The following is an 11,038-nucleotide window of genomic DNA, read 5'->3' on the forward strand; positions in this document are numbered from 1 at the left end:
GGTTTAGCACTGTCCTTGATGCATAAAGGGTTAACTAATAGTGATAATATGTATTGGTGCTAAGATATTTGTGCTAAGACAGTGGTTCTCAAATTTGCTTGTGCATTAGAATCATCTAGAAGGCTTGTTAAAGCCCAAATTTCTGGGCCCCACCTGTAAAGTTCCGATTCAGTAGGTCTGGGTGTGGCCCTAGAATTTGCATTGCTAATAAGTTCCCAGGTAATACTGATGTTGCTAGCTCTACCACCACACTTTGAGAGCCATTGAGGCAGGCATTTATATTCTGTTATTCCTATTGAGTAGTTTGGTCATGGAACAAAGTGAGGGATCAGAAGAATGATTGCATCGTTTAGCCTTTGAACAATCTTTCTAAAACAATAATCCCCATGGCTTAGTGCTCAACCAGTGTCAAGGTGCAACAAAATAGGAATTTCTGTAATTCTCAAATATCTCTCAAATATTTATAATATTTAGGGGAGCCCACATATATAGCATTTAACATTTCATTAAGACTTTCTATCTTGTTTTTTATTTAGGGGAGCCCACATATATAGCATTCAACATTTCATTAAGACTTTCTATCTTGTTTTTCACATCCTGAAACTTCAAAGAGCAGCTCACTCATCTACCCCAGAGCAATTCTTACTCTTCCTGGGCATCACAAGACCCTCATAAGCAACCTCAATCCAGCTTTTCTTTGGCACGGAGCCAGTGTCACAATCCTATGCACCCTCACTGCTGATTGCAGTTCCTTTGGGTAGTGTTGATTTTATTTTGCTCTGACTACTTTTCAGGAGAGGATCTTTTTCCTTGGATTTTGTCTAAGAAGGGTTTGAGGCATGCTCAGCGGCAATATAAAAATATTTAAAGAGAGTGGAGAATAACTGTGAACTAAATATTTTCATTCCCTCACACTTAATTAAAGTTGTTGCCTTTGCATTGGTGGTGCATTATTCCAATAAACTTCTTAACTAGCTTTGGCCCTTCTCAAACACCATTTGCTTATTTTGGCTTCCAACATGGGTGGCATGTATCGCCCATGTGATAGGCCTTTGCCAAGTTCTTTTCATACATCTTCTTTCATCTTTCTACCGAGTCTGTGTTCTGGAAAATGAGGTGGCAAAGGTACTGAGACTACAACAAGTATAACTGTTCCCGGAAGCTCTCCTGGAAACATAGACCCATTCTTCAACCTCTTGCTGGTGCACTCTGTCTGTAACACCTGTGGTGCTGTAACCTGTAGAATCAGCTGCCCTGGGCAGAGAGCAGGGCAGAGGATTACAGAGAATATACTGGGGTGGCAGACAGAGGATAAAAAATAACTAGTCCCTAGGGGAAATTTTAAGAAATTTAAGGCTTTGTGATATTACGTACCTTGCCCAAGGTAGAATAAATAACAGAACTGGGATTTGATCCCAGGGCTATGTGACTCAAATTACAGTCATGTCAATGGAGCATACTTTTCTTTTAGGAGCCTGTAAAACAGGTTGACATTATTGCAAATCTAATTAGTATTATTTTTATACGTATATTAAAAAAAATGGAATCATCCAGGAGAGAAAGTTATAGAGAATATGCATATTTTTCACATCGACAGCCACTCAGCAATGAGTACAACTATCAGAATTAGGCTATAGGCCACACATTTAACCAAGACCAAAATGTCCACTTTATTTACAGGATTTTGTTTTATCTCTGTAGAATCAAAACTCAAGTGTGGGTGCCTAAAAAAGGAATTGACTTTTCAAAAATAATCTTTATGTATATATCTAAGTTTAAAATTTTAAACTCTAATTAAATTTTAGCATACAAATGATACATTATCATTTAATGGAAGAAATTCTTCTTTAAAATAAGGTTATTACTTTAGTTATTGCAGAGCACCCACTTTCTGAAGAATTTCTTCTCCCTTTCAAAGGCAGAGTTTTATCATTGAGTTTCCTATAAATTTTCAGTGACTTACAGGTCAAAAATCACAGTTTAAGTGAATTTGATGGCTTTTCAGAAACAGTTTATAAAATGATTGCAGGTCACTGCTTGTTTCTATTGAAGCATCAAACTAACAGTGAATAAAAAGTAATGCTAATGATTGGGCAAGCCGATTCCCTGGTGAACTAGCCTTCTTTAAAAAAAATTATCTTATCTATGGTAATAAACATGACTGGATCATTAATTTTTTCTTATATATGTATATATATTTGAGTACCTACTATGTGATAATGATTATGCTTCAAATATGCTTATATGTTTATTTTACACTTTGGTAAGAGACCAGCATAATAGGTATGGCTGTTGAGAGTGCCTGCCATGTGACCAGCAGTCAACACATGTTATCTCTAAGCGTCTCAACGACTCTATTATATTTTTATTATTTTTCCACTTTACCCTTGTTTAACTGAAGCTTAGAGAAATCAAGCAACTTGATAAAGGTCACAGAGTTTGTACATGGTAGAATTGAGATCTCAACACAAGTACATATAAGGATAAATATATTTTTCTTATCATATTTTGCACCTATTGTGTCCCTTCTTAAGTATCTCTGGGGTTGTCACTTCAGCACAACTCTTGGAAGTTAGAGGCGTATTAACTCTTGGTATCTTGACTTTTGAAAAATCAAACTCTTGAAAACTTGGAGCTGAGCTGAAGTAAGAGTCAAGGTCTTATTAGGATAGAGGGCTCTTGGGACTTCGCCCATAGCAAAGTAAGATTCTGTCACTCTGGGCTACTGGAATAACCCACTCTGGAGTCCCCAGACTCACATAGTCTGCAAACATAGATGCTTATTGGGGGACCACCTTATACTCCTCTTATCCAGGGAAGACTATTCTTCCACCAGTCTCTTCTATGATGGGACATGGTAAACAGGAAATGATTGGATCAGGATCCCAAGATTCAGAAAAACCAATTGAATCCAAGATTTCATGGGACTTGGCAGGGCTGGGATTCTAGAATCTTTCATCAAAGTAAGAATAACCCCTTCAAAACCAAAGATCTGGTCCCATCAAGCCCAGAAAGACCTGGGGAGATAGGTAATACCATAGTAGGTATGCTTTGGCAGATGTGATTTTGGTAGGTTCATTGTTTGAGAAGGGGATACCTGTTCAGTGCACAGGAATTTCTGGGGAATAAGACCTTTGTTTCAAGCTTACACCCTGGACTGCCTCTGGACTTCAGAGTCTCTATTGAAGAGAACATTTACAGTTTTGGGAGAGGTGACTTCTGATAATCCTAGAGATAATTCCTGTGCCTCAGGGCTGTTGCAGGGCCTGTGTTTAAGGAGAATGTTTTAGTAGAAGACTTGATGCCAGGCAAACCTGTGGTTGTTGAGGCTATATTCCTCAAATTGGGAAGTCATTGAAAGACTAAGGATGACTTATTGGTTTACTGGGCCTGATATATTATGCCAAGTCACCAGGGAATCGTTCGAATTAGTGTGTCTTCCTCTAGTATCAAGCTTATATGTAGAGAATTAGTGTAGCTTATTGAATACCAACAAACATCAGCTTTCTCTGTGTATTAGTGGTAGTCAGTTGGGGAATGAGTCTTGAGGATGTGGATTAGAGGGGTAGAGAGTTAGAGCCTTGACTTACTGCAGTGGTCTATGGTACTCATGAATGAGCCAGCTCTGAACTCATGGTTGTTATCTGGGAGGTCTTGGAGCGGGTATCAGATCCCTGTACATAAAAGATATTGAAGTTCAGGGGCAAAGAATCCAGTCCTTTTAGGACTGGGGTATCTGGTACCTAACTCACCATGGCTGCAGAATCAGGAACCCTGATATGTGTAAACCAAGTCCACAGTAAGACTTGTGCTTTGCTCAGTAATGATGACTAGATTTCATCTCAAGTACCTCCTTTCATCAATTAGTAGTGGCTGCTCGGAGCCCTGTGTTGAGAAGGATTTAGAGGGTCTGTATCAGCTCAATTAGAAAGGGTGTCATATTTGACTGATAATATCTGTCATGAGAATGAGGTAAGTGGGGAGTGGTAGCACATTGCCACATAGTCGTCATTCCTAATTAAGCTTTGGACTTACAGCTATTGGGAGACCCTGAGGGCAGCACTGGTCCCAGAGACTGGGCAAGACAAATTCAACTAATGTGAGTAAACTAATCCAAGCAACCCACTTCTCCATCACAGCTGTTTCAAACCAATTCCATGTTTTCGAAGTTCATAAAATCGCGACAAACCTCTGTGTTCAAAAGACAACCTCTTGGATTTCTTAAAAGGAAGGAAGATATTTGACATGAGTTCTCCTGCTTTCCTGCCTCCATCATTCAATGTCTCTTATCTTCCCCCATCTTTCCTCTTATGCTTTTTTCCATGGCAGAGGATAAAGCATCCTCCCTCCCCTTTAGAGCTGGCTTCTCATTCTTTTTTTCCAGACTCATTACTCATAACTTAAAAGAAAATGGCTGATGTGGAGAAATAAGGTTTGATCGGAAATACATTACCAATCTCAGAGGCCTCTTCCACACTGTCTTGTCTTATCCTCTCTTTTTAACTTACCAGTGGACATGATTTTCACAAATTACTATTTTTCTTTGTTTCAAATTAATTTTGCTCTCATCAAGCTATCAGATTGTAGTCCCAATTCTAACTAATTGTGCATGGAATTTGCATGATTTTATAAAATACAGACAAAGGAAAATGGAAATTCAGCCTCTTGGTTCCCACCGCTTGCTGAGCATGTCTCACACTGACCTGATTTTGTTTGATTACATGAGTTGAGGTTCAAGGGCAAGTATAAAGAAATTGAGTATAATATTGCCATCCAGTAGTTCAAAGGAAATGTAATTTATATCTGTTATTAAGATTGTGTTCTGGTGTATTTGAAGTGCGAAGATCTACACTCTGAAAGAGGTCTTGAATATTATATTTCCAGTTTATCTGAAGTTGAGATTTTGGACTGTGATTATGTTTTCTGAACTTGCTCTTTCCTAAATTGACCTTATTTAAAAGAAAACCACTTATTAATATTTAAATATCTAATCCCAGTACTGTCTTCCTTCAAAAGCAATCCACATGTCACATTAGCAACTCACAACCTTAGCATTGATTAAAGTTTTCTTGCTTACTTATATAATCTTTAAAAGATGAATTTTGCAGTATTGGCTAGATCTTTCTGTACCGTATATCATCAGCAAAACACATTTTTTAAAAACCATATATATAGACACAATTTTTACATTGTGAGTTGTTCAGCTGAAATTCATTGTAAGTGTTCACAAAGAGAATACTTACACAAGAACGAAGTGTGAGATTCAATATCTAAAATCCTCCTTTTTGAAGGAATATGATTTTCTTCTAAAAAAAAATTAGAAGTATACATGTTGCATATTTCTTTAAGACAGAGGGAAAAGGAAATAGTTATGTTGGTCGCTTTCTTTAAAGATGCAGAGAGAGACCAACAGCAAGAAAGAACAGAGCCAAACATTACTTCGGTTTTCAAGAAAGGAGGGAGGAAAAAATTCAAAATGTGTTGTTTTTTTTTTTTGCAAGAGAAAGGCACAGTATGGGGTGGTTGACGACAAAATTTTAATAAAAAGCACACTTCTTTTTTTGAAATCTAATAAATAATAGATGAGAAAAAGGGCTTAGCTATTTTTTAAATGAGATGATGAAACGCAGATAAAATAGCCTTCTGAGTCAAGAATTTATTGGGTTCATTGGCCATTTTTAGGAAAGCTTTGACCTTTCTATAAAGTGTGAAGGGTACCTATCCCCCATAAAGTTGTGCCCTTAAAGAAGGAGCTGTATTCATTCTTTAATGGAGTTATAAAAGAGAAAGAGAAAGTGTTCTGACCCATCAGATGTGCAGTTGTAGTGTCTGTCACACAGAATTCTCTCAAGAAAATAGCTTTAAAGGCTGAAACCTAGGGAGTTCTGAGGCCAGCATCCTCCTTTGATTTCTAAAGGAACAATTGTTACTTCTGGTTTTCCATATCGCAAATTAGGGGACTAGAAAAGTATTTGATGTTAACTTGATGAACTCTCTTGTCAGCCTGTCTATAAACAGAACTAATTCCTTACTATGTATCTAGCACTAGAAACAGCCCTAGTCTCAGTATTTATGAGAAAAAGTGAGACTTGTGCTTTTAAATATGATTTCTAACTCTTAGAGGGGAATATGTATAAATGCTTAAGTTCTCAAATTCCCAATGCAGTAATTTTTTTTTTCTGTGTTATTACATGATACAACAAGTATAGATTGGCAGTAATGAGCTTATAATGATGATACTGATGTGTAAAAACAAACTATCCAAATTAAACTCTATACCCTAGGCAGTTTATAAACTATTCTTCATAATCCCTTTTGTCTGAATTTGCACACTGGTAGCTCCTTTGTGGTTTAAATGCTAAACCTGGCCATCAATGGATATCAAATGGAACTTGAAGATACAAGGTGCATTTAAATGCTTCATTTGTTGGATCGTCGGAGAAACTAATTATGGTAAAATGGAAAAAAAAAGTCGGGATTTGTAGTTAGGTGGGTGATTTGAACATTGTAAAAGCATCCCTGTGCCTCAGTTTTCTAATCTATAAAACGGAAGTTAAATTACATATAGTAGTTACAATTAAAATCAGCATTATTCCTTTCTTCCTCACTATGTTTAATATCCCAGGCTCTACATACCTAATGACCTCCACCCAGATGAGGTGGAGGTAAAAATGCCTACCTCTTTATCATGTATTTCGATATGCATGTGATTAGGTATGTATTCAGGGTAGAAGGTGTGCTTTCCTTTTTCCAGGCCTGTGTGGCCCAAGAAGCAAGTTCTGAAGCATGTGAATCCCACCTCCCCACCCGCCAATGTTCCCTTCCCCCACTACTGCCTGCAACGTCATGATTTGGAGTTCCTTGCTTTTTGTCTCGCGGTTTTCTAACTCTGAGACTCCCAATTGTAATTCATCATGCTTTCTCATAAATTTTTATCAATGTCTAAGGTTGGGGCTAGAATGGGCCCCAAGACCTTGGACTAGACTCTCAGATTGCTGGAGGAAAGAGAGAAACAGGAAACAGTCTGGGATAAATGAAAGAAAGGACTCAGGGAAATAGACCTACAATTACTTATTTCACAGATTTACCTGGAAATTTCATGATATGGTTGATAGTAGAAAAAAATTTTTAATCCTTTCTTCTAAAAAGAAAAAAAAATCTTTTCGTTCAAATTAAATGTGACTTTCAGCTAGATTTTGGTAATTCATGTGAAGTTTTTATTGGTTTAGATTCTCTCATATTGTTTTTATCTAATACCGAAATTAAAGATCTGGGCTAGCTTTTACTTGTACAAATTAGCGCATGGCTTAAAGAGGAAGGAGAAAGAAGCCTTGCTTACTTGCCCTATAACCTAGTGCTTACCTTGAGGTTTATTTAATGTGGCAGGTGGTGACAAACTACTGCTTACGACATCTCTTGCAGTGTAATCTCACCACTCAATGACACATGCTTCTGACAAACGAAAACCTGGTGCTCTTCTAAAACAGAAAAAAAAAAAAAAATATATATATATATCATTCAGATATGGGATAATAAAAATGGCTTCTCTAAACATGTCAACTAAATTAGACCCCTAAGGAGGGACCATATTATAAGTGACAAAGATAAAATGGAATGGAATATTTTTTTCCCTAGCTTTTGTTGTATTTAGTTGTCAGAGTAAATTAATACTCTTGGAAATAATCCTATTGCCATGCAACTTTGTGCTGTTGTTTTTAAGTAGCTTGAACTATTAGTGTTAATTGAAAAACTATCTAGAAAAGTTAATTGGGGGTGACACGAGTTTGTTGTGACTGAAGACATAACCAGGTTAATTGTAGATTATGGGTCAGATAAAGAGGTAGGCATTTTTACCTCTCCAGTTGTAGCTCAGTTCATGAGTTGGTTGTTTTTAAATTATAAAACTTTAGTTTGACAATTAGAAGGCAAGGGTAACTTCACACTTAATTTGGGGGCAGTTGGAAATGTTTGTGCTGTGTTGTAAGGCAGTCGGCATGCTCTCTCCTTCAGGCGTTCTAAATCAGCAGTGAAATTAGGTGAGATCCAGCACATGTATTCACATTTATACAACAGTGTTTCTTAGACTTCAGCCAGTCACACACCACTTTCACGATTTTTGCTGCCTGTATTATTATTTACTTAATGTTTTTCTCTAAGTGAATTAATTTTTTTCTTGTTTTTACATTCCTTTGACATAGTAATAGTACCCATGAAGTCAGAGGTTTGATATTAAGTTATATTTTTATATTATGCATTAAAAATAATCATTGCAATTTAAAAAATAATTTTAAAAAATTAATATTTGCCAGGTACCACTTGAAAATGCCCCATATTTTGAAATGCATTTATGTGATCTATACATGTACCATTCATTTTTATAAATGCATAGTTTTGTTCTATTTTTTATAGTTCGGAATCATCGATTCCCTCTACCCCCTTTGTTGAACTTGAAAATGCATTTGTGTGTATAAAACATTGAAAAGAGATGAAAAGAAACGACACATTTCATACAATTGGTTTAGTCTAGAATTATAATAGCAAGTACTAATTAGAACAGGTAGATTTGGGGCATCGTACGGCAGAGGCCTCCTATGGCAAAGCAAAGATAGGCCAAACTGGGACCAGAAGAAACTTGCCAGCCCAGGCCCATTCCAAACAGTTATAAATGGTGGCATAGCAACTCTGATCAACTGGTAGTGGCTGCGGGCCATGGCTGTGAAGAACTGCGGGGCTGAGTCTGTGCTCCTCAGGAAGGAGTGCAGGCTGGGAGAGTGATGTCGACCCCAGGCTGGAGAGATGCAGGGGTATCAAGTATGCCAGGGATTTTCCTTTCCTCAACACTGGGAGGCAGCACCAGGGTGGAACACTTCTCACTATGGTATTCCATCAAAATCGAATTGTTGCTTTTTGTCATTGGACCATTGGATTTGTCATCTACTTGACATCTTCATTTTTGTTATTTTTTAAATTGATTATGTGTGATTTATAAGTATATAATTATCAATCATAATAATAATTTTAATGGACTTTTCCTTTGCTTTTCTCTGAATATACTGACATTCTGACATCCACTCTTGTGTACTCAGATTTCCAAGGCTTATCCAGCCTTTAAACTGAATTCTCAAAACAGTGGTTTTGAGACTAGACTTCTCTAGGTTCTCTCTTATTGAACCCAAAGTTGGACTCAGTCACTTATTTTCACATGTTGCTAATAAGTGTCTATATCATCTTTTGTATTTCCAAATTCTCAGCAGGCCAGGAATGCAGAAAATGCAAAGGATTTACATGATTTAAATGTACATTTTTTAAATAAACTTGACATCAGAAATATAATGATATCTTTTAAGACTGAGGGGTTCTTGGCATTGACTTGGGATAGCTTGCGAAGAGGTCCAGATTGTCAGACACAAAAGTAAGACAGATGGCAGTTTTGTTTTTGTTTGTTTTATTTTGTTTTTTTAATCTTCTCTTCAAATTCCTTCTTCCTGACCTGCTTCCAAAGGTAGATGAGAATTGAACAGGCAGATTCTACTCTAATGTAGGCTGGGAAACCAAGATTTGCATTTTTAAAACAAGTTCTGGATTCTCCCATCCAGGCCGAGTCCAGTGCAAGGACCACAGTTGTTTTCTTTGGCACTGCGTCCACCGTTAGAGCTTCTGGAACACTTGTTTTTTCTCTTGCATCTTCCTGTGTCCAGATCCTGTCCCTCAAGTACCCCAAACCAGCATACTAACGACCCCTAATCAAAAATCTCAGACTTTGCCTAGTAGGCCATTTCTCCTAAATTTCTTGTGCTCATTCTAAACAGTGGTAGTTCTCAAATTCGAAATTGCATCAGTCACCCACAAGGCTTGTTAAAAAATGAATTGCTGGGCTCCACCCTCAGATTTCAGATGGGTTATGACTAGGGTGAGACCTGAGAATTTTCATTTCTAACAAGTTCCCAGACAGTTAATGCCGATAGTCTGGAGACTACATCTAAGAACCATTGCATAATACTTTCCTTTACCCTCATTTTAAGCCTCATTGAACCAAGGTTGAATATATGACGGTGTTGGTCTAGTTTTCTCCAACTGATCTCTGTTTATGCAAATAGTTGCAATATGTACAAAACTCCACGGGTGGAAAGTAGAGGAGAGTTTTCAGCAGTGATTCTTCTGGTGCTCTTTAATTGTTTTCGCCACTCCTGCCAGCTCTTCCTTTCCATCCCAACCCTCCCTCCCATCACCTTTTTTCCTTCTCTTTCCTCTAGTCCCCCATAGGCTCAAGCCAACAAAGACTAGCACACCTACAACCTAGAATAAAAGATTAAATGCCTTGAATTGAGGTGCCATAGAGTTGTACACTTTGAAGGGTCTCATTTACAAAGGGAATCCATAAATAGGATAAAACCTCTACCTTTCTGTCCCGCCTTTAAAAGGCCACAACTCCTAGAAAATCCATTTCTAAGAACTGATTTAACACAAGAGGTAGCCTTAGGCTTAGACCAGTCTAGACATTGCCTACAGCCCCACCTCCAGTGAGAAGTACTCAGAAAACACTGTCTCATTTGGTTACTCACAGGAAGTCTTCCTGGTTCCACCCAGGGTTGTGCCTCCTTTGGTTGTGCCAAAGAGACTAAAAGCAAAGGCATCCCAGAAGGGAGCAAACTAGGAGTCAACCCATACTCTGCTCACAATTCTTGATTCAGTTTAAATCAGCCACTCCAATTTACACATCAATAGGTCTTATCCCTCTGTAGCCCTGGGGTCTTTTCTAACACCACACCCTTGACTGGGAAACTGTCTTCCCTAATCAGCCAATTCTTACCCTTTATTATTCAGCACATGTCGAAATGACAATCATTGAATCTATCACTCCTATGAAGGCTTTATTAATCACTGAGAGAGAAAGTGGCAAATTTTTCCCCAAGAGGAGGTTCCCACACCATCTTGCTCACAGCCTTTCCAGGAGGAGGTTTGTGCTGTGTACCTTGCTTTTAAGTTTAATGACAATATTTTGTGCTAAATTGTCTTGCCTGGTCAGCTTTGATAGCAT

At 37.7% G+C, this 11,038-nt stretch overlaps 1 protein-coding gene across 1 annotated transcript in view; it reads left to right on the plus strand.

The window, feature by feature from the left end:
• MACROD2 (MACRO domain containing 2) overlaps window positions 1-11,038 on the plus strand; it is a 1,889,795-nt gene that overhangs the window by 840,714 nt on the left and 1,038,043 nt on the right. The window lies entirely within an intron of this gene.

The sequence above is a fragment of the Pteropus vampyrus genome, unplaced genomic scaffold, assembly GCF_000151845.1.
Source record: "Pteropus vampyrus isolate Shadow unplaced genomic scaffold, Pvam_2.0 Scaffold7, whole genome shotgun sequence".
Taxonomy (NCBI): Eukaryota; Metazoa; Chordata; class Mammalia; order Chiroptera; family Pteropodidae; genus Pteropus; species Pteropus vampyrus.